The sequence below is a fragment of the Lissotriton helveticus genome, chromosome 3_1, assembly GCF_964261635.1.
Source record: "Lissotriton helveticus chromosome 3_1, aLisHel1.1, whole genome shotgun sequence".
NCBI classification, from domain to species: domain Eukaryota; kingdom Metazoa; phylum Chordata; class Amphibia; order Caudata; family Salamandridae; genus Lissotriton; species Lissotriton helveticus.
Window position 1 is genome coordinate 1,392,374,041 of NC_136061.1, and position 25,128 is coordinate 1,392,399,168.

The following is a 25,128-nucleotide window of genomic DNA, read 5'->3' on the forward strand; positions in this document are numbered from 1 at the left end:
CCCTGATTTCATGGTGATCTTGCCACTCGAGTATGACGAAAATGCTCGTATACCTTACACTTGCCATTTTCGGTCTAATGCTACCAAAATCGTCATGATACGACGATCTTTATGAAACGGGTTCAGAATTTCAGTACCTCAGACCCTCCTTTTGCCCTTACATAGGCAATAACCTAAACCCATGTCAGTCTGAGTCCAGGTCTATACTCATCAGGTCATCAAGATGTTGCTGTAGCATCATCCTATTACTTAGCACGTCTCTCGATACAGGTCTCCTTACAAACGATGTAGCACAGAGGCCACATATAGCAGGAGCACACTGTACGCACAGACAGAACAGGAAAAGAATGGTTAAGATCATCACAATGACCATCAGAATCTTCCATCCCCACGTGGATAACAGTTCCCAGAACCATCCCATCAACGACCAACCTCCTTTATCCACATGTATAGATTCGGAGATTTTATGTAGTTTGGAAATGGCCTGGTACACTGTCGGAGCATTATCTGGAATGAAAACACAGCAACTTGATTGGATCACTTTACATACCCCACCTCGATCTGCAAGTATGACGTCTAATGCAACTCTGTTCTGGAGTGTCATAAGACGATCCAACTGGAGCTCAGCAGTCAAGTTACTAAGGGCACCGGTAGTTTCAATTACGGTGGACTCAACCACCCTCGTCAATTGCCGTATGTTCCTGCTGTTAACCATGGGTCCCCAAAACGGCAGAAAACCTTTCAAGAAATCTCCTAATTCTTGTCCTACAGTATCTTCCTCAGTGAAGACACCTCTAACTACCCTTGTCTTGTGGTAATCTGCCAAAGCTGTGTAGGTGGGAGGCAACAGGAACGAGACAAAACATGTGCCTGAGAAATCAGGGGGCAACCATGTGTATGCTCTATCATAACAGATGAAATAGGTACCCTTAGCTGCTAGGAACGATGGGGAAGTCTGGGACGCATAAACATACGTCTCAGTGCAGATACTCTTCCCTAACTGAGCTCTTGGATTCTTGCCATTACCTTGCAGACATAGATGACCCTGATGGGGTACAATCCAGATCGTAGAGGATCTTTTTGCTCGCTGGTTCTCGCTCAGACTCGCTCCATATCCAGTCAGGTTCCATCCAATATATGCTAGTGTCTCATCTTCCGGGATAGTCTCATAGGAACTAGCTCCCTTAATCACATCGACTATTCCCTTAACAAGAGCACTATTCTTTGGATTATCCTTCACAGAACGTAGGGGGTGGACTTCACGAGCATAGATAAACATCGTTCTGTATGCCCACACAGAACCATTGTAACTGAATGGCAGGACCAGATAAGGAATACCTTTCTCAGTAGTATGAGGCATAAGGCCACACACCCAACAGTTAGTCGTGTTCACCGCTAATTGGTGTTGGTGCAGGAGCTGAACGAAAGAGTTATTAACAAACTCCAATCTTCTAACGGTCTCATGTTCAGGCAGAGGATGAAAAGAATGCGAAGAAACAGTAGAAGAAAGTATGGGCTGTGTAGTGGGTGCAAACGTCACTTGAAAAGAGAATATAACATATCCCATTAAAAACATCATTAAGCTAAGCAACATAAAACACACAATATTACAAAACATTTTCTGCTCATAATTTGACACATTTTGGCTCTAAAATTCATTTCTTCAACAGGTCTCTCCACCTCGAAAAACTCCATCCTCTAGCCTTGCTGCTCGCGGAGGTAGGGTGTTCCGTGCTAAGGAATGCGTCTGTCAGTCCAGGGAACGCCCTAGGACCAACCAGAACCGTCGACCTTGTGTGTTCGGCTTGCACTCCAAAGACTTGACGCCGCGACCCTACAGCTGAACCCGGATGGCGGTTCGAAAAACTAAAATCGGTCAAAACAGTTTCTCAGATGGGAAAGCTGAACTTTAAAAAAAGTAGAAATAATTTTTTATTTGTCCATGATTCTCGGTCTCAAATTATAACGGCTTTTTCCAGGTAACGTCTGGTCTTGAAATAGGAGTTCAGGCTCGGTAGTGTCCAATCGAACTGACGGTGGCACAGCCTCTTGCAGAAGATCGCCGCTTTCACGCTCAGAACTTGTCCAAATTAAACGTGCATTGCTAAAAGGCAGAAAACGAGGCATAGTTGCAGTCGCAGAATCAGGAATGCCCTCCTGGACCCACTGCTCGTACGGCAGAGGTAAGGGAACCCTCTTGCAGTGTACGCCGTGGATCCAGTTCTTTTTTCCTTGCACTCGTACTGCAGTTCTCGTGGACAAAAGCACCAGGTAGGGGCCGATCCAGCGGGGCTGATCATTCTTTGTCCGCTGGAAGTTCTTTATTAGTATCCACGATCCAGGATCGATTGCGTGCCCTGGATCTTCAGAGGCCTGAGGCAGTGTATCATGAACCTGTTGGTGTAAGACACGCAATTTAGCCGTCAAATCATACAAGTAATCAAGCAGTATAGGGTGTTCAATCTCACTGAATTTCGTCGGCCTCGGCACTCCCCATATGTTTGCCGGGCGACCAAAAATGATTTCGTATGGACTAAGTCCCACTCGTGAATGCACAGTCATCCTAGTCGACAAGAGTGCTAATGGCAGAGCATCAGGCCATTTAAGACCAGAGCTCGCCTGTATCTTGGCCAACTTCAATTTGAGGGTGCCATTATAGCATTCCACTAGACCAGCCGATTGGGGGTGATTTGCAGCGTGAAACTTTTGGCGGATTCCTAACCCTTCACACACTCTCTTCATCACTTGACCCACAAATTCAATCCCATTATCACTCCAGACCATTCTCGGCAAACCAAACCTAAGGAAGAATTCTTTGACAAGGGCTTTAGCTGTGGACAAGGCAGTATTATCTTTTAGGGGATATGATTCTACCCATCTTGAGAAGGTACAAACAACCACTAGTACGTACTTCAGGTTGTTGCATCTCTCCATGTGAATGAAATCTACCTGCAAAACCTCAAACGGATACGTCGGAGGAGCAAAATGACCAGCTGGAGTTGGAGTTCCCTTACCAGGATTGTATTTCAAACAAATCACACAAATCTTGACCACATTCTCTGCACACTTAGGAATTGCAGCATTTTACCATACTGCAGTCAACAACTTACAGATCCCTTTCACACTGATATGGGCCATTCCATGCGCCATTGTAACCACTGCAAGCACGTACGCATCGGTTAACAACCATCGCTGATGTTCTGACAACTCAACCCAACAACCATTTGCGTCTAATTTACCCATATTCTCTCTCCACACCCTCAATTCTTTCTCTGTAGCTTCAGCTTGAATAGACTTCACACTCTCTATTGTATCTTCACACATTCCAACATCACCAATCCATCTTGCAGGGCCCGCAACATACATTCGACTCATCACATCTCTTGCCGTTTCTTTCGCAACTTCATCAGCAAACGCATTACCGCGACCAACGTCGTCAGTAACCTTCTTATGTGCACTGCATTTCACAATCGCAACTTGCAACGTCAAGGTAAGTGACTCAAGAAGCTCATTCACCAACTGACCATGCTGTATCTTAGTTCCATGAGACGTGAGGAACCCACGTTCCTTCCACAATCGTCCAAAACTGTGAGCCACACCAAATGCATACTGACTGTCAGTATATATGGTCACTTTCTTTCCTTTTGATAATACACACGCTCTCGTAAGTGCAATCAACTCTGCTGCTTGAGCTGAATTATGTGGGATACGTTCAGCTTCAACAATCATATGCAAAGTCGTAACAGCATATGCCGCAGTCGTATCACCATTTGGAAGCTTGAAGCATGAACCATCCACCCATAAGGTACCATCACACTTCACAAGAGGAGTGTCCCTAAGATCTACTCTCCCTTTCGTTTCCTCTTCTGTCCTGAGAAAACAATCATGTTGTTCAGAAACATCTGTTTTTGCTACAATCGGCAACAACGTAGCTGGATTCAGCGTGTTGCATCTCTTTATGTGCACATGACTCGCTAAAAGTGTCAGCTCATAACCTGACAATCGAGCACTAGTTAAGTGCTGTGTCTTGGTTCTGTTTAGCAAAGTATCCACTGCATGTGGAACCATTACAATCAACGTATTATTCATCACCAAACCAGCAGACTGTCGAATAGAAACAGCTGCTGCCGCTGTAGCTCTCAGACAACTCGGCAACGCTCTAGCTACCGGATCCAAAGTCGACGAGAAATACGCACATGGACGCTGCTTGTCCCCAAAAGATTGTGTCAACACTGACAATGCACATCCTTCTCTCTCATGGACATACAGTGTAAAGGGCTTACTGTAGTCGGGGGTACCCAACACAGGAGCCGAACACAATGCATCGCGCAATTCCGAAAAACTTTTCTGACACTCTTCGGACCACGGAAGGGGATTTGGTGTATCTTTACAAGTCAATGCCACCAAAGGTTTGGCTAGTAGGGAAAAATTCGGTATCCATTGTCTGCAATATGACGTGATTCCCAAGAAAGCACGCACTTCTCTTTGTGTAATTGGCACACTCAATGTTGCAATCGCCTGAATTCGTTCTGGGGTCAATTTTCTTCCCTCCTTCGATAAGAGATGACCTAAGTAGGTCACTTCTTGTCGACAGTACTGTAACTTTGAAAGGGACACCTTATGATGTAAATCAGACAAATGACGCAACAACAACAAGGTGGCTTCTTTACAAATCGCCTCAGTATCTGCAGCTACTAACAAATCGTCGACGTACTGAATAAGAGCAGCACCATCGGGTAAAACAATCGTATCAAGCTGTGTTTTCAAAGCCTGACTATATATTGATGGACTCTCACAATAGCCTTGGGGAGCGCGCTAGAACCGGAAGCTTCGACCTCCTAAAGAGAAGCCGAAAATATCCCTACTCTCTTCGGCAATCGGGATGCTGAAAAAAGCATTCTTCAAATCAATCACCGAAAACCACGTGGCTGAAGCTGGAAACATGGTCAGTAAGGCAGTGATATCTGGAACGACAGGAAATTGCGGAACTACAATCGTATTCACCTCGCGAAGATCGATCACAAACCGGTAAACAGGTGGCTGAGAAGAGTCAGTACGTTTTAAGACAGGCAGCACAGGGCTATTGCAAACATTACCTCTCGTTTCTTCAATTACATCTTTCTCAATCAGGTCATGAATGATCACTAGCAACGCCCTTTCACCTTCACTGGAGATCTTGTATTGGGGAATACGTGGCATTTTAACATTCGCTTTCAATGTCACAACATATGGCGGTATCTCCAAAAGACCTACGTCATTAGGACCGTAGCCCAAAGAATATCAGGAAGAGACGACAATTCTGTCGGAAGTTTATCCTTTGATAAATACATCGAGGAGACCACTTTCTTACCCAGTGTAAGTTGTACTCCCGAGGGAGAACAATACAATGTCGCGTACAATCTTTTCAACAGATCCAATCCCAATAAGTTCTCACCACAACCTGTCGTCAGAATAAGGGGTGCTTCGAATTCACAAGGTCCAACAGAAAGAGACATAGGACTAGAGATCGGGTTCCTAACCGGGGTGCCAGAAAAACCTTCTGAAACATTCATCTCGCCAGACAAAGGTGCGCCAGGGAGTTTGGAGTGCATAATAGAACTCTTTGTAGCACCAGAATCCAACAGAAAAGGCTCTGACACACCTGATGTAATCACCTCAACATAAGTTCCACTCTGATCTACTGGAACTGAAACAACTCCCTCTCTTTGTCTATGGCTGTCCTAGCAATCATCACCTTCCATATTTTCACCTTCTGCGTAGTAGTCATTAGCATATTACTGAGTCGTCCTACCATACGCGTTATTCTGCTGATCAAAACTATTCATTGAATTTTGTGGAGGAAAGGGACGTGCGTTCTGGGAGAGTCCTCCACGTCCTCTACCTCTAAGAGCTTGTGGAACACCCCGACCTCTTGTGCTAGAAACACCATTCATACGCTGTAGCAAAACAGGGCAGCTACTTTTAAAATGGCCCTCTTCTTTGCAATATGCACATTGATTAGGGCCTACAGGGAAACGTTGTTGAGAAGGCTCAAACCTTTGCGAGTTTCACTGAAACTGCTGAGGTTGCTGATAATCACGCTGGGTACTACGGGGAGGATACGCTTGCTGTAAAAGAACCTTCGTCTTTAACTCTTTAGTCTTCTTTTCTGCCCTATCCTTCTCATCCTTATCCCTATTTTCATAGTATTGTGCAGTAGCCAATATCTGTGCTGATGAGGAAACAGCCCACGAACTCTCGGAATCCTTCAACTTGGTACATAACTCGGGAAGCAAATTATGCACGAACTTATCAACAAACAACCGTTGACCACCTTCAGTACTCATTTCTTGACCACTGTGGTCGATAAACGTTTCTTCAAACCTAGTGAAGAAATCGGACACAGTTTCAACTTTCTTCTGCTTACACGCAGACAATTTGTCCCAGTTTTCTCGCATAGCAGGCATTAAAGTCTTCATGTAAGTAACAATCCTACCAGGAAGTTCTGCAACTAAAGGCTCAGGTTTAGCACCACAAACTTGTCGTCCATCTGCAGCACTAATATTAACCCAGGTATCACCTAACTCTTGCGCATGATCCGTGTGACGAATCAATCCCCATAAAGGCTGTGGGACCACATTTCCAAACAACATGTCTATATCAGCTAAATTCATAACGCATGAGTCTGCAGTCTGTGATAATTCCTTATAATACCCTGCAGGATTTTTACGGGGGTCAGGTAAGGTCTGTTTAAGAGCCAAAACTTCAGCTCGTTTCCATGGAACATGTACCCAAACACGCTGAAAATGAGGCTGAACAGGTGGATTAGCAGTTAGATCCCCTTCCTTCCAAACTGGGGGAACTTCTCTCATTGGATATTGTCGCGCCTTTCTCCTAACAGAGGGATCAGGTTCAAACAACGACCGAGAGACAGCCTCACTCCTAAATGACAACAATGTCGTAACTGCTCTCTCAACATCGGAACCCACAATCGTGCCTTTCGCGAATTCGAACCGTACACGACACAACTCAGGTGGATTGGGTTCCAAATCATTATCCTCCAATTCTTCACAAAGAAAAATACACATTTTATCAAAAACATATCTCTGCTTCGGTGCTTCCAATTGGCGGAAGACATCCATAACAGACTCTAACTCATATCTTGCAGGGTCGGTAACCCATTTATGCGCCAAATGGTCCAATACTTCCTTCTCTCTAGAATCAGGCAGTTGGCTACGCAACTGTTTATGCTCTGAAACGGGGGTCGTGTTTAATGACCCAAAGAAAGGAGACAAAAGACTAGTAACAGTATCCGTCATTCTCTGTCGTACAGAAGGAGAAGTTGACAGAACAGGAGATAAAGCGGATTGAGAGGAAGCTAATGTAGGAGCAGTAGCAGGGGAGGCAGCAAGAACAGGTGAAAAAGTTGTAGGGGTTTAAAGACGGAACAGGTAGCAAAGTCGGCAGCCTTGAGAAGGCTGCACCAGAGGAGTAGGAGCCAGCTGAAGAGGAGCTGGCGGCTGTGCAATAGCAAGAGGCAAAGCAACCAGAGGTTGCGCCGCTAAAGGTTGCGGAGGTGCTGTAGCACTCTGCGCGTAAGGGGGTGGCGAGCTCAACAAATGTGACATTAAAGGATCTTTCTCAAGTTCCTTTGCTGCATCTTGCTGAAGAGGTGGCAAAACTGGATAGCATTTATCGATCGCCATTTTACGTTGCCTGTGCAACTGCTCACTCGCTTGTTCTTCTTCATTGTCTTTATACTGCATAGCAGCTTGCATTATCGAGATACCCTTTTCCCTTTTATTTTTCTTTGCTAATTTAATTTCTTTCTGTTTGGCTTCCTTTCGCCATAGGCGGAAAGAGTCAAATATCGCCGGCCGGGCTTTCTTCTTAAAAAGTCTAACCTCTAGGTTATCTAAAATTTCCGTGTCATAACTACCATGTCGGGGCCATTGTAGGACACCGTCCTTTTTTGTGTAACTAATCCATACTCCGTTATATGCGATGGGGCCTACGCCATGCTTCACATACAGTTCATAGGTTGGAGTTCCAATCGGAGGAACCGGACACGAGTCCTCCAATCGGGAATCCCTATTATAACCACAACAAAACAAATTTCCAAGTCTGCTAAGGCCAGGCATCTTCGCTCACTAGTCTAGCTTCAAACTTCAAGGAAATATCGAATACGATAGTCTCGTGACTACACGAGTCCCTCAGCTTTGGGACTTGCAAGTTCCAAATCAAAGGTCCCAAGGGGATACCCAAAAACTAAGGACTGGGAGACGCTCCACTCATACTTAACTGAGGTATCGATGTCGGCACCAGAAGACCCGTCTATCGTCTCGCTTTACAAATCATCAAAGGCTCCAAGGCAGGGCGACAGTCAGGGCAGCAGTCCTTCGTAGCCGTCGGAAACCGGGGAACCTCGCAGCAAAGACTTTTGGACCACGACGACATACAGGGGTCGATGAAGTGGTTGGCCTTCCACCAGAATTTCCACACGAAGCTCCTCACGAACCTCTGGCTTGGACCGGTACCGCTGAAGTCGACCAACGTTGGGCGCCAAATGAAGAACTGGGTTATTTAAGACCCAGCGGCGCCAGGGGAAACGCCCTAGTCTCCGGGTCCACCTGTCTTAGAGTACAGAGACACGGGTGATTCTTGGTGACGTCAAAGATCAATTTTATTAGCTGCAGCCTGTAACAGAGATCCTAGAAGTACAACACGGTGTATGTTCTCAGGAGACTGCTCAAATTTACAAGGCTAGTCATCCCTTTTATACCAAAATTTATGCTTCAGGCAAACATTCCTTATTTACAATTGACTATTCACATGTTTTCACGAAAAGAAAAAAGCAGGATCATGATGACAAGTCCATTTTTCAGTTTGTCCAGCCCACAATTAACTATTGGTCAAACCTAACATTCTTCATCAGATCGGTCGATCGAACCCACCATAAAAACGGGCACATCCCCATCGTAAACGGCCCATAAAGAAAGGAGCAGAGACAGGTGTGAGCAAGATAAGACATAGCTGTGCGCAATAAAAGGTTTGATGGTGTTTTGTGTCTTGATCAATAATCTTAGCAGCTACTGGGAAAGGAACTGGTTTAACAAGTTTTGGCTTCAGGCAAGAGGGTCGCTCATTCAGGTCATTCAGAAGTCAGCTAAAGTGCACGTGTGCTTGGAGACTCGTTCGGCCACTGTCATCGGCCTATGTGAGGGCAACCACAAAATGGCTGCCGTATACAAAATGGAACCCGAGGGTTCAGAACGGGATCCCTGATTTCATGGTGATCTTGCCACTCGAGTATGACGAAAATGCTCGTATACCTTACACTTGCCATTTTCGGTCTAATGCTACCAAAATCGTCATGATACGACGATTTTTATGAAACGGGTTCAGAATTTCAGTACCTCATCACTGCCAGTGCATGTCACCTGCACAAGTACATGCTCTACCTTTCACATACACTGCACCCTGCCCAAGGGGGTACCTTGGGCCTTCCATAGGGGTGACCAATGTGCACAGAAAGGGAAGGGTTAGGCCTGGTCAGTGGGGACACTGACCAGGAGGACATGGCAGTTCACAGACTGCACACAGGCACTGCGGTGGCAGGCCTGAGATACCATTTTAGGGCTACTCATGTGGGTGACACAATCAGTGCTGCAGGCCCACTAGTAGCATTTGTCATCACCAGCCCTGGCACACCCAGTGCACTTTACTACGGACTTCATGGTGATACAAATATGCCAATCATGTATATCCAATCACAATAACAATTTACACAGAGAGCATATGCACTTTAGCACTGATCAGCAGTGGTAAAGTGCGCAGAGTCCTATTGCCAACAGCCACGGGTCAGGAAAAATAAGGGAGGAAGAAGCAAAAAGTTTGGGGATTACCCTGCAAAAAGGGCCAGTTCCAACAATGGTTCTTCGATAAGTAACTGTGCCTGTACCACTCTTGCATCACGCATAGGTAACTAGCACCAGGACACCCCTGGGTAATTGCGCGCTTGATAAATATCTATAACATAACATAACATAAGGTCAGAAAACCTCTCAAATGTATGTAGTGCATTCTGCTGGATGGGTACTGCATGCTCCACAGCCACAAGGAAAAATGAAACGGATGCAGCTAAGGGAGTACTATTGGGCAATGTCTTAGAAAAAAAGTGTTCTACAAAAAGAATATATTCTTGGAGGAAGCATTTCTACTCAATTTGATCTTATCCTGGTCACACAGCTTATCCAATGACATCAACACAACATTCATGTACAAAACCAATGCCGTAATGAATACAGATTTATTTACCAAGACATCAAAGTCCATACAATATAAATCACCAAATATGAACTTAGAATGAAAGGCTACAAACACCATGTGGTATTATTCAGGTTGTTAGAGAGGACAAAATGTTGATGTTTCATTCTCAAATGGCACATTAAGACCACAAGAGCGTCCTCATTACCAAGTGTTGCAAAGGAATGAAGCCTGTAAGTACTTGCTGACAAATCAGGTACACCTTTGCATAAAGGACTCCACAGACGCCCTATGCATCATGATTCAAAGTTAAAATGTGATCATTTATATTGTATGGGCTTAGATGCTTTGGACCTTTATGGTTAGGAGGATTATTGCTCTTCCTTATATCCCCAAACGTAATGAATGTGAATATAGAGATCATAAGGTGGAGGTAGTGTTGGTTTGTTAATGTACTGCTGTATCATAAATGTTATTTTTACTGTAATTATAAGCTGATTGAATACTCGCAGATAAGTGGAGGACTCTGCATTCACTAACATTAAGGGAATATAGACCAAGATTACTCAAAGAGGGAGGCAAAAGTGGCAGAATATTGGCCTGGTACGAACAAATAATGCTTCTTTCCCAAGACTCTGACACTATTCTCAGTTGCAAAATAGCATTGACATAGAGGAATTCCTAAGCTAAGTGCCACTTTCAAGATTAGAGATTGTTCTGTTAAACATACTGGGAGCAGATATTACACAGAAAGAACTACTGAAATCCCGTAAAGAGCTCCCACAGTTTCAGTCACTAGGAATGCACGGCTAATGGAAGTGGTGGGGCAATGTTGGCACTAGATATAGAGAAAACCTTTGACACAGTCAATTGGAATAACATGTTTGGAGTATCGCAGTGTATGGGATTTGGACTCAAGTTTATGGGTTGGTTGTGTCTCTTACATACTATGCTCACAGCCCTGGTGAGACTGAGTAACATGGTTCTACCTACTTGCCCCTTTGAAAGGGCCTCTCCTGTTTGAAGTCACAAAGGAGCCATTTGCAATAGCTCTGCACAAGGTTCTGGAGTTCTTTGGGATCTGAGTGACAGACATGCTCCATATAGTATCATTGTATGCAAAGTATACTTTGATATATGTCAATGCCCATTAAAGCTTGTTGCCAATACTATTTGCCGTCCTGTAGGACTGTGGAAATCACACAGCGTTGCAAATAAATATAGTCAATCGGTGGTGTTTCCTTTGGGTTCTCTTCCACAGCCCACGTCCTCCAATGATTGTATTTAATAAGCAGTAGACTGTATAAAATAAACAAAAACAAGGCATGGCTGCTGCTTTTGTCACCTTTTCCCAGTCTTGCCTATTTGTTATATTACTACTCTTTCCACAGCATCTCTGCCTGGTGCAGTTTGATGTAAGGATCACTGGACCTTGCATGGCAACCCCCCATTTTTGTGTATAGTCACACAAATTCCTACTACCACTGAGGCTAAGCTGGGGAGTAATTATTGTAATTATCAATTGCTTGTCTCTCTCTTTCTCTCTCTCACATGCCCCCACCCATCATACCACCAAGCGCTAGAAGACATAACACAATAAGTGTAGTTCAGTGGTAATCCCACATGACAAGACAACACCTCCAATATAGGCATAAAACAAAAACAAAACTCTCCGAACCGTGCACCCCATACAATATGGCTTGCTTTCAATGTGGGTAAGCACTTCAGAGCAGCACATAGGTGGTAGTACGCATCATACATTTACGACCAAATCAAGCAATACTATAGTATATGTTGTTTAAAATTACTTACTTCTGGATTAGATTTGTCCTTCGCAATGGTTTTCTAAAAAGGGAAAAGAAAGTCAGAAATTATAGTCATACAATGAAAACATATATTTCAAATGCTATACTTTAATACCCAATTCAACTTATCTCCTAAATTCTGACAGATTTTTGTGTTGATATGAGTATTAATACCGAATAGCAATCCACATCCAATGAAGACTACAGATACAAAAGTATGATTATAAAGTAATCATGTTTAGAGAGCAACAGGCACAGACATATTGAAAGTATTGATCCGAGTAAAAGGAGTGGAAGGTGTGTTTAACCTTGTACGAAACTTGTGGCAAAATAGGAGAGATAGTCATTATAGTTTGAGGTGGAAAAGATGTGACGTTGCGGAAACTGAAGTGACAAATATTGAGAAAACAACAGAATATTGCCAAGGCAACAGGACTAAGACATTTGAATTTATGCTATACTTTTTGTTTTTCAATGTTTATTCCAAGATTTTCAAATAGAGCAATCGCATTACAAAATGTCAGGTAGTATGGCGTTCAATACAGTATAATTTCCAGATCCTAAACAGACATGTGCACCTCCCAATGCCCACCTCCCCTCAACTGGGTTTACAGCAGATTTCCCTACCCAATACTGGTTACTCAGGGACAGAGTGCCGATGGGCCTGCTGAAGGTGAAATCTTGTATCTGAGTCGGTATCCAAGCCCACCTCTTTGACCAGAGCCATCAACTTGTGCAACATTTCCGTCCTCTCGAAACAGGCCTCCTGCACCTTATCATCCGTCTGAACCTCAAGCATCCGCCGTTCCTCTGGCAGAGCCCACTCATTCACGTCTCTACTTCACTGGTCATATGTATGCCCCCAGCAGACAGCCATAGGATGGCTATTCTTTGATTGGCCAGCACAAGACCCAGCAATGCAAATTTGTCTTGCACTTTGATCACAGTCAGACTTGGTAATAGTTGTAACAAACAGTGGCAGACCATAAGATCTATATGTACATCACTCACCTCTCTGAGTCAATGTGTAACCATGCTCCAATATACCGTCCTCCCCATACACCCTAGGCATATACAAGAAGTTTGCCTCAGCAGCTCCAGACCTAGGGCAAGATCCGTACCAAGTTATATATCTACCCACAACCTTTTCGGCAAAACATAAGCTCAATGTAAGAAGTGTGCCAGTCTGAAGCCTGCATTGAAGAAGACTCCCCTCACTAATGCACAAAAATTCATCCAGTCCTTGTCTGCCAAGGGTTCCTCCAAGTCAACATCCCAGCACAGTCTTGTGACCATCAGCATATCTGGCGTATCCCACTTTAAAACTTCATATAGCCTGTAGACCAGCCCTGTGCAGACCTCATATCCATCAACACCTCTAGCACTACTGAAGCTACTGGGGTCTATGGAAAAGCAGTTCAGATGTCACTAGAAGTCTTCGTAATTTTGGCAAACCTTTAAAAAAAAAACTCGGGACACTCCAAACGGCTTCGGTTCCTCCGTGAATGCAATGCACCTCTCCCCAAGGTACATGTCCCCCAAAGTTTTACAACCTTCCGCATTCCATGCCGCCAGCAGAATAACCTATTTGACCTGCAGAAATGGCTTCAACCACCACAGCGGCAACTGTGTAGAAAACAGGTAACGGCACAGTACCAGTCTAATCACCAACTCCCATGTCCAAGCTGTCTGCCTCAAAATACATGGGTATTATTTATGTAACCAAGCCCTTTCTATGAGACAGAGAAGCAGCTAATCCACACCCTTTGTGCCCACCAATAACCTCCTTTCTCTGTTAGAGATATCTGCTCATCATTGTGCGGCATGCTGTAACTGTGTTGCCACATAGTACAATTCACTGTCCAGTAAGCCCAACCCTCCTTCCTCCATGTCCAGCTTGAGGACCGGATACCCAACCAGCTACACCTACCAGCCCAGACCAGGTCAATCAAGAGATTTTCTACCTTTTTAAATGTCAAGTGGCCTATGGGGCACTGCATGTTCTGCAGAACATATAGGCAATGAAGCAGGGAGACCATCCTGGCGACTGCTAACCTACTGATAATGGTAATTTCCTGTTAATTGCCATAGAGGCCTCTAGGCCTGCCAGTACTTTCCCTATGTTATATACATATAGATGTTTGATCTCATGCTTCACCTTTCTACCAAGATACTGGAATTTGTCCAACTCCCAGCTCAAACCCAAGTCTGGAAGGGGGTCTGAGATATCCCTGTCCCATCATATGATCGGGAATATTAAGGACTCTGCTACACCCACCCTAAGGTAATACCTGGGAGTAATAGTAGATGAGAGACTGAATTTTGGGGACCAAGTTATCTCCTCAACTGCTTATGTCCTTAAAACAGTGAAAAAGATACTTCAGTTTCTACCAGCTGACAGCGGGCAGACGGTGGTTAAAGCACTACTCTTGTCGAGGCTGGATTATTGCAACGGTCTCTATTTAAACATTCAGGAACGCTTTATGAACAGACTTCAAAAGCTACAAAATGTGGCGGCAAGGCTACTCACAGGAACGCCTAAGTTTGCCCCAATCTCTAAAGGAATTAAAAAACTACATTGGCTCCTGGTGAGGAACTGAGTGCGTTTTAAAACCCTGTGCATTGTTTTTAAAGCACTCCAAGGAGTAGGACCTGACTACCTACAAAAACTGTTTAATTGGTACACACCGAAAATAAATTTATGTTCGCTTGGAGCTAAGCTTATCAGTGTCCCAGCTACAAAAAAGGCGACGTGAGGTGATCGAGAAACGTTTTTGGAGCAGCCAAAGAATTGAACGAGCTCCCAGTTCATTTCAGAAATGCAACAGACTTGTTGGCCTTCAGGAAGGGTCTGAAAACATGGTTGTTAGAACTGGGGGTCTCTAGTTGGCAGGGGTAGGTACCACTGTCCAAATAGGGACCCTTGCTTCTAGTCAGGGTAAGGAGGAAACCCTCTAAGATAACCCCTGCTCACCCTCTAGGTAGCTTGGCACGAGCAGTCAGGGCTAACCAAAGGCAATGTGTAAAGTATTTGTACCAACACTCACAGTAACACAGTGAAAACACCACAAACTGACTCCACAACAGTTTAGAAAAATAAAGGTATTTAATCTAAACTACACAAGACCAAAACGATAAAAATCCAACATACACAGTTCAAGAATATGGTTGCGAAAGAGTTCTTAATGTTAGCGATAACTTTATCCACAGTTGCGTCACATTTTAGCCACAGTACCTTTGTTAGCGATAAAAAGTTCCAAGCACAGAAGCTGTAGCGGTGAAAACCAAGCAATGCGTTGCTCCTGAGACCCTGGGGAGGCGTTAGCGACAGCCCCACTGCAGCAGCGGGCGTGTTGCGACAAATACGGTCTGTATGGGTATGAAGGCCACTTGTATGGATTCCGGTGCGTAGGTTCTGTAGGAAGTTTTCTCCCGCAAAGGCACGATGCGACGATTCTCGGGTGTTGCGATGATCTCCGGGGCGACGATGCACGGTCAAGCGGCGATCTTTCTCTCGCAGCTCCTTGCTGCTGTGCCTCTGCGACGATTCTCGCAGCAACGTGATGCGATGGTTTCACCCAGCAGCAGCAGGCTCTGCGACGACGTTTGCAGCGGCGGAAATCTTCCGGCTAACGAAGGATGCAGCGTCTTTGGGCAGCGCGGTAGGCGCTGCGACGATCTCGATCTTCGTAGCGGCGGGAATTTTCACGCTAGGCCGGGTTTGCGATACATTTTCTGTAGCAAAGTCTTTAAAAGCATGATTTCCAGCTCCCCTCCACAGGTCAACTTCCAGAGGCGCCACACATGGGCCAAGCACTGCAGGAAGGACAGAGCTCTCTCAGCAGAGCGCAAGGAAGCTGGGGGTGAAGTCCTTTTGTTCCTGGGACTTCAAAAACAGGGAGCCAGCTCTTTTCAGGCCCTTGGAGATTCCTTCAAGACAGGGGACACAGCACAACAGCAACGTCCTTCCCCTCTCCTTGGCAGCAAAGCAACAGCAGGTCAGTCCAGCAGAGCAACAGCAGGACAGTCTTCCTTCTTCAGATTCAGCTTTCTCCTTGGCAGAGGTTCCTTCTTGATTCCAGGATGAACTAATTTTCTGTTGTCAGGGGTCCTGTTCTTATACCCTTAAAAGTCTTTGTTCTCTTTGTGCAAGTGGGCCCTGAGCCCGGTCTGAACCAGTTCTGGGTGTTCCTTGAGCACTTTGTTTTCCTGGCTTCTCCTTTCCCTTCAGAGTGAGGGGCAGGGTCGTCAGCCACCCAGCAGGAGGTGGAGCCAGCATTGTGGAAGGCAGGCACAGTCCTATTCAGGCCCAGGTGCTATCTCCTCCCACCACTCAAGTTGCAAACGCAGTCATTCAGCCTAGGGCTGACTCAACCAGCCTCCTGGGGATTCCCCAGCCCCTGTCACTCTCAAACCAGACAGTCAATACACAAACAGGCCAAGGCACACAGAAAGGGCAGACAAGAGGACAGCAACTTTCTAAAAGTGCTGTTCTCAAACACAGGATTTAACAAGCATTTACAATGCAAAGGTTTTGCCTTTGCCAAAGTTAGAGCTATTAGCATTGTAAATGACAAATTGTTTATTTATGTGTTGGTTTTGAAAACAGATAAATAAATGGCATTGTCATTTGCAATGTCAATAGCTTAATCTAATAGTCCCTCATACAGAAGATGAAACAAAAATACTCCTGTGGCTGATCCAAGATGTGAATGACACACCCAGAGCACAGCGAGGGGGCAGGGAAGCAAGCACAGCCAGGGGGCAGGGAAGCAAGCACAGCCAGGGGGCAGGGAAGCAAGCACAGCCAGGGGGCAGGGGAACCAGGGGGCGGGGTAAAGGTTTATTGGTCACCTTTCTATTATTTATTACTATATTGTAGAGCGGAGCTTGCATTAATGAGGTGCAACCTATGCTCAGACATTGTTAACAAGTGTAAAAACTTCAAAATAATAAATTAATACTATTATAAGTACGTTTTGCACTTCTCTGCCTCAGGACAGCAGTGCCCAGTAAATGGCGTAGCGCAAGATGACGGCCCCCTCTTACAGAATGTGATGAGAGACCCCTCTGCCCCACAGGGGCTGCAGGGGCCCTTTGTTACGCCCCTGAACACAGAAACAATATTACTAGGCTTGCAAGATTGCGCCTTTGCCATTCCAACGACTGTGACAACGACAGCTAAGTGTATCTCACTAAATCGTTATCATGCTCTATATTTTTGTAATCGTGTACAATATTACATGTGTAAAGCATGACTGTGATGCCATCCACGCGACCATGTAACTAATCCCCATTCCTCTGCCCCCTGGCCGGAGGAAGCAAATGTTTTAAGAATTTATGCTTGACATGTTTGTAATTCGTACGTTCAGAGCAGGTTCTCCTTAAACCTGTCAAGTGGGAACAAATTTAGAGCTCCTTCCTCAGACAGGCTCAAGCTAGGCCACTCGAATTATGCTGCAATAAAGGCCAAAATATGCAGCCGGCTTGTCAAAAGTATATAGCAAGATCAGATGAGGCAAAATGCAGCACAATGTGCCACAGTATTATTTTGTCATTCCAACACCTATTAATGTTGTTTGGACAAAGTTGCACCTCATTAGCACCAGATTAACACGTTAAAACTGAAAGGTTAACAGTAACCCTTCGCTAGTGGTCTGCTTTTGAGAGGAGCCAGGATTAGAAAATCGTTTAATTCACTTTTGATTTGTTTGTGCTAGAAACACCTTTTTGGGGGTAAAATCTGATAATTGTTCAGCAGAAGGAGGATTCAGTGGAAAATGCCACAAGTCCATAATGATGCAAAAAAAAAGCTGCTGCCTAATTCCAGTGCCCCTGGACGATAGGCGTCGCAAAGTGTGCGCTGTGTCAGGGTTTCATCTACAAGAGTGGAAAGAGAAAATCTACATTGTGTACATTTTATTAAAAGAATTTTAAAAAAAAGGAATTTGCTAAGTGGAAGACAGAGTGGAAAGGAAAGAGGACAAACATTTGTATATCTTTTTGCTAACACTATAGCACAGGAGGCAAAGACACAACACTCCAGCAGCTGTGTGGTCGTAGAACAGGCCACGAGAACCATGCACTTCTAACCAGAGGAATAAAACGTGCAACCTGGTGAACATAGGATGGCCTTGACTTTTAATTGGAGGCTTTAAAACCTTTTGCTAAGCTGAATCTTTGATGGGTCTGGGTTTCCAGAAGGTCCAATCTTCCTCTTATGAAACCGACTCTGTATCACCAGAGGAAGCGAATGGGGCTCAGGAGTAGGACTTGGATTGCAGAAGAAAGGAACTGGACAAGGGGACAATGTTTGTATATCCTCTGAGGTGGTGACCCTGCATGCTTTGTACAAGCACTCGACCCTGGCTCTGAAGCTTCCAGCATTAGTGTTGGGTGCCATATAATTTCAAGGCCCATGCCAGCCAATGGTTCGACTCTGGAGTGGTTCACCTTCATTTTACGCCTTTTACAATACACAGCAGAGTAGACCGTGGTGAGGCTCAACAGAACAACGCCTTGTGTCACACGCTCCATCACTCCACTGTAGGTAGTTTACAAGGTACACAATGTATGTAATCACGTGCCTGCCACCCCTCGATTTTTTACAGGATCCTGAATCGTCATTCACCCACTGTCTTGCACAAAAGTCCATCTCTATTAGATGGATTTGCACTTTGTGGACAGCAATGCAGGCACCCAATGTGTTTTTACTCCGACCTGTTGTCGGTTTTGCATGTATGTCCTGCCTTCCGTCCTATTGGAAAGAGCTCTGATATCCCTCGGGATCTTGATCGCGCTATATAAAACTTTATAAATAAATAAATGTCAGCAGCAACGTGGCTCTGCTCAGCCCCTAGAAGGGCAGCGAGAAATATTGGGAGGCCTAGTCACGCCTGCAGTCACAACCGAGGCTTGACAGGTTTCACCGCTGGCGAGCCGTGCATGCACCCAGGATCACCGTGCAATATTCACTTACACAGAAACAGGCAGAGCAGGGAGGAGGGTACATGAAAGAGGCCATTGGGGGCGAGAAGGCAGGGCATGTTCATGGTTCCTGTCAACATACACCTTAGGTCTGCCATCTCCGTACTATACATGGACAATAGAATGCGCAGTTAGCAGGGTCTCGGGGGACAGTCTTGCCCATGTAAAGTCCACATTCAAATTCTGGTCTGTGTGTGAAATCTGCCACAGCAAAATCCCAAAACCCGAATATTACACGTCACAACATGGAATTCCGAAGGGAGGCCGATGCCGGCGCTTAGAGGCGCTTTTCTTTCCAGCTCAGGGCAGGGGCAGCTTGAGTCCGTTGTTAGCGCGAGGGCACCTTCCTTCAGTAAATAGGAGATGGTGCACCCCTCCACCCCACTGTGCACTCTCGAGCCAGAAGGAACAGGGGTCAAAGGGTACTAGAAAAGGCCAGGGGGCGGGCACAGCGCCTAGAACTATGAGATGAGACGCACGCATAGCAATGAGGGCTGTGACAGGCGCTCCCCAGCCTCCGCCTAGTACACAAAGATATGTACACACACATTTCACACTTGTCGTGCTCTAAGCGCTAGCTGTTTAATAATGTAAACGGTGTTTACCTCACTCAATGCCAGGAACACCAGCCCGCCGGTTCTGGTATCACAGAATGAACGCCTGGCAAAGCCTGCGGCCCACACGCTTGTAAAGCTAAACAGGCGAGATTGCACCGGTGCGCACAAGCTATGTGTAAACCCGGCCCCTGCCGCCCGGGGGCATCCCAGTGGGCCGACTTTGAAGCTGGGGAACCGGATCGAGTCTAGCGGGAGGCGGAAGCATCCTGTGATTCTGGGCAAACCACTTCATCTCCCCCTGCCTAGAAATGAATGTGACCGTCTGCAACACAACCGGTGCTCATGTAAAGCGCCCGGATAGCTTCGGGGTGAGTTCGCGCTATAGGGGTAGTGGGGCGGAACGGCACAGACGACATGAGACGCGGGAGGTGGGCGGGGGGGGGGCTCACGGACAGCGGGAGGGGGGAGGGAACGGCAGCACTCACCTCGACTTCCTCCTGCGGCGGTCGGCCGCGTAATGGGAAAAAGAAACAAATAAAAAAAAAAACGAAACTCCGCCCACCGCCGCGATGACGACATCGCAGAGGCGGAGAGGGAAAAAATAGCGGGAACGCCCCCGAATCTGGTCCGGCCTTTGACGGACAGATCCGGCTCCCAATGGCTAGCCTCCATTTTTGGAGCTAGCCAATGGGAGGAGGGGGCGAGGAGGGGGCGGATACCCGACCCAACAGAGAAACATAAGGATTTTGCTAGCGCATGCGTACTTCGTACGCATTGCCAGCAAAACCTAAAAACAACCTTTCCTAAAAGCTGTGTTATTATATTCTGAGTTCAGGGATACTATACTTTTATGTCCTATCTTGTTCCTATGGGGAGATATGCAGGTAGCCACTGTAGCCAGCATCCCCCATGATAGCCTATGGAGCAAGATAGTCTTGCAGCAGTGAAAAACGAAAATGGCTGTAATTCACTGCCAGAGCATGTCACCTGCGCAAGTACATGCTCTACCTTTCACATACACTGCACCCTGCCCAAGGGGGTACCTTGGGCCTTCCATAAGGGTGACCAATGTGCACATAAAGGGAAGGGTTAGGACTGGTCAGTGGGGACACTGACCAGGAGGATATGGCAGTTCACAGACTGCACACAGGCACTGCGGTGGCAGGCCTGAGACACCATTTTAGGGCTATTCATGTGGGTGACACAATCATTGCTGCAGGCCCACTAGTAGCATTTGTCATCACCAGCCCTGGCACACCCAGTGCACTTTACTACGGACTTCATGGTGATACAAATATGCCAATCATGTATATCCAATCACAATAACAATTTACACAGAGAGCATATGCACTTTAGCACTGATCAGCAGTGGTAAAGTGTGCAGAGTCCTATTGCCAACAGCCACGGGTCAGGAAAAATAAGGGAGGAAGAAGCAAAAAGTTTGGGGATAACCCTGAAAAAGGGCCAGTTCCAACAATGGTTCTTTGATAAGTAACTGTGCCTGTGCCACTCTTGCATCACGGATAGGTAACTATCACCAGGACACCCCTGGGTAATTGTGCGCTTGATAAATATCTATAACGTAACATGAGGTCAGAAAACCTCTCAAACGTATGTAGTGCATCCTGCTGGATGGGCACTGCATGCTCCACAGCCACAAGGAAAAATGAAACGGAGGCAGCTAAGGGAGTACTATTGGGCAATGTCTTAGAAAAAAAGTGTTCTACAAAAAGAATATATTCTTGGAGGAATCATTTCTACTCAATTTGATCTTATCCTGGTCACACAGCTTATCCAATGACTTCAACACAACATTCATGTACAACACCAATGACGTAATGAATATAGATATATTTACCAAGACATCAAAGTCCATACAATATAAATCACCACATATGAACTTAGAATGAAGGTATACAAACATATTATTCAGGTTGTTAGAGAGGACAAAATGTTGATGTTTCATTCTCAAATGGCACATTAAGACCACAAGAGCGTCCTCAGAACCAAGTGTTGCAAAAGAATGAAGCCTGTAAGTACTTGCTGACAAATCAGGTACACTTTTGCGTAAAGGACTCCACAGACGCCCTATGCATCATGATTCAAAGTTAAAATGTGATCATTTATATTGTATGGGCTTAGATGCTTTGGACCTTTATGGTTAGGAGGATTATTGCTCTTCCTTATATCCCCAAACGTAATAAATGTGAATATAGAGATCATAAGGTGGAGGTAGTGCTGGTTTGTTAATGTACTGCTGTATCATAAATGTTATTTTTACTGTAATCATAAGCTGATTGAATACTCGCTGATAAGTGGAGGACTCTGCATTCACTCACATTAAGGGAATATAGACCAAGATTACTCAAAGAGGGAGGCAAAAGTGGCAGAATATTGGCCTGGTACGAACAAAGAATGCTTCTTTCCCAAGACTCTGACACTATTCCCAGTTGCATAATAGCATTGACATAGAGGAATTCCTAAGCTAAGTGCAACTTTCAAGATTAGAGATTGTTCTGTTAAACATACTGGTAGCAGATATTACACAGAAAGAACTACTTAAATCCCGTAAAGAGCTCCCACAGTCTAAGTCACTAGGAATGGACGGCTTATGGAAGTGGTGGGGCAATGGTGGCACTAGATATAGAGAAAACCTTTGACACAGTCAATTGGAATAACATGTTTGGAGTATCGCAGTGTATGGGATTTGGACTCAGGTTTATGGGTTGGTTGGGTCTCTTACATACTATGCTCACAGCCCTGGTGAGACTGAGTAACATGGTTCTACCTACTTGCCCCTTTGAAAGGGCCTCTCCTCTTTGAAGTCACAAAGGAGCCGTTTGCAATACCTCTGCACAAGGTTCTGGAGTTCTTTGGGATCTGAGTGACAGACATGCTCCATATAGTATCATTATATGCAAAGTATACTTTGATATATGTCAATGCCCATTAGAGCTCGTTGCCAATACTATTTGCCGTTATTTAGGACTGTGGAAATCACACAGGGTTGCAAATAAATATAGTCAAAATGGTGGTGTTTCCTTTGGGTTCTTTTCCACAGCCCACGTCCTCCAAGGATTGTATTTAATAAGCAGTACACTGTATAAAATAAACAAAAACAATGCATGGCTGCTGCTTTTGTCACCTTTTCCCAGTCTTGCCTATTTGTTATACTACTACTCTTTCCAAAGCATCTCTGCCTGGTGCATTTTGATGTAAGGATCACTGGACCTTGTATGGCAACCCCCCATTTTTGTGTATAGTCACACAAATTCATACTACCACTGAGGCTAAGCTGGAGAGTAAGTATGTAATTATCAATTGCTTGTCTCTCTCTTTCTCTCTCTCACATGCCCCCACCCATCATACCACCAAGCGCTAGATGACATAACACAATAATTGTAGTTCAGTGGTCATCCCACATGACATGACAACACTTCCAATATAGGCATAAAACAAAAACAAAACTCTCCGAACCGTGCACCCCATACAATATGGCTTGCTTTCAATGTGGGTAAGCACTTCAGTGCAGCACATAGGTGGTAGTACGCATCATACATTTACGACCAAATCATGCAATACAATAGTATATGTTGTTTAAAATTACTTACTTCTGGATTAGATGTGTCCTTCACAATGGTTTTCTAAAAAGAGAAAAGAAAGTCAGAAATGATAGTCATACAATGAAAACATATATTTCAAATGCTATATTTTAATACCCAATTCAACTTATCTCCTAAATTCTGACAGATTTTTGTGTTGATATGAGTATTAATACCGAATAGCAATCCACATCCAATGAGTACTACAGATACAAAAGTATGATTATAAAGTAATCATGTTTAGAGAGCAGCAGGCACAGACATATTGAAAGTATTGATCAGAGTAAAAGGAGTGGAAGGTGTGTTTAACATTGTATGAAACTTGTGGCAAAATAGGAGAGATAATCATAATAGTTTGAGGGGGGAAAGATGTGACGTTGCAGAAACTGTGGTGACAAATATTGAGAAAACAACAGAATATTGCCAATGCAACAGGACTAAGACATTTGAATTTATGCTATACTTTTTGTTTTTCAATGTATATTCCAAGATTTTCAAATAGAGCAATCGCATTACAAAATGTCAGGTAGTATGACATTCAATACAGTACATTTTCCAGATCCTAAACAGACATGTGCACCTCCCAATGCCCCCCTCCCCTCAACTGGGTTTACAGCAGATTTCCCTACCCAATACTGGTTACTCAGGGACAGAGTGCCGATGGGCCTGCTAAAGGTGAGAACTTGTATCTGAGTCGGTATCCAAGCCCACCTCTTTGACCGGAGCCATCAACTTGTGCAACATTTCCGTCCTCTCAAAACAGGCCTCCTGCACCTTATCATCCATCTGGACCTCAAGCATCCGCCGTTCCTCTGCCAGAACCCACTCATCCACGTCTCTACTTCATTGGTAATATGTATGCCCCCAGCAGACATCCATAGGATGGCTATTCTTTGATTGGCCAGCACAAGACACAGCAATGCAAATTTGTCATGCACTTTGATCATAGTCAGACTTGGTAATAGTTGTAACAAACAGTGGCAGACCGTAAGATCTATATGTACATCACTCACCTCTCGGAGTCTATGTGTAACCATGCTCCAATATACCGTCATCCCCATACACCCCAGGCATATACAAGAAGTTTGCCTCAGCAGCTCCACACCTGGGGCAAGATCCGGACCTAGTTATATATCTACCCACAACCTTTTCGGAAAAACATAAGCTCAATGTAAGAAGTGTGCCAGTCTGAAGCCTGCATCGCAGGAGACTCCCCTCACTAACGCACACGCCTTCATCCAGTCACTGGCTGCCGAGGGATCATAGAGAGTCTCCATCCTAGCACAGTCTTGTGACCATCAGCTTATCCGGCGTATCCCAATTCAATGCATCATTTAGTCTGTAGACCAGCACAGAGCAGATCTCACATTCAACAACATCTCCAGCATTACTGAAGCTACTGGGGTCTATGGAAAATCAGTACAGATGTCATTGGGCGTCTTGGTCATTTTGGCAAATTGTAAAAAAAATTCCACAAGGCGAGATCTTTTCTTTGGGTTCTCTTCCACAGCCCACGTCCTCCAAGTATTGTATTTAATAAGCAGTATACTGTATAAAATAAACAAAAACAATGCATGGCTGCTGCTTTTGTCACATTTTCTCCGTCTTGCCTATTTTTATACTACTACTCTTTCCACAGCATCTCTGCCTGGTGCAGTTTGATGTAAGGATCACTGGACCTTGTATGGCAACCCCACATTTTTGTGTATAGTCACACAAATTCCTACTACCACTGAGGCTAAGCTGGAGACTAATTATAGTAATTATCAATTGCTTGTCTCTCTCTTTCTCTCTCTCACATGCCCCCACCCATCATACCACCAAGGGCTAGATCACATAACACAATAAGTGTAGTTCAGTGGTCATCCCACATGACAAGACAACACTTCCAATACAGGCATAAAATAAAAACAAAACTCTCCGAACCGTGCA

General features: G+C 44.9%; 1 long non-coding RNA gene across 1 annotated transcript in view; it reads right to left on the reverse strand.

Annotated features, from left to right (window-relative positions):
- Nucleotides 1–23,205: 23,205 nt before the first annotated feature.
- Nucleotides 23,206–25,128, reverse strand: part of LOC144824983 (uncharacterized) — a 37,439-nt gene continuing 35,516 nt past the window's right edge. The window contains exon 3 of the long non-coding RNA XR_013609223.1: nt 23,206–23,238. This is a non-coding gene — a long non-coding RNA (uncharacterized LOC144824983). The remainder of the gene's footprint in view (nt 23,239–25,128) is intronic.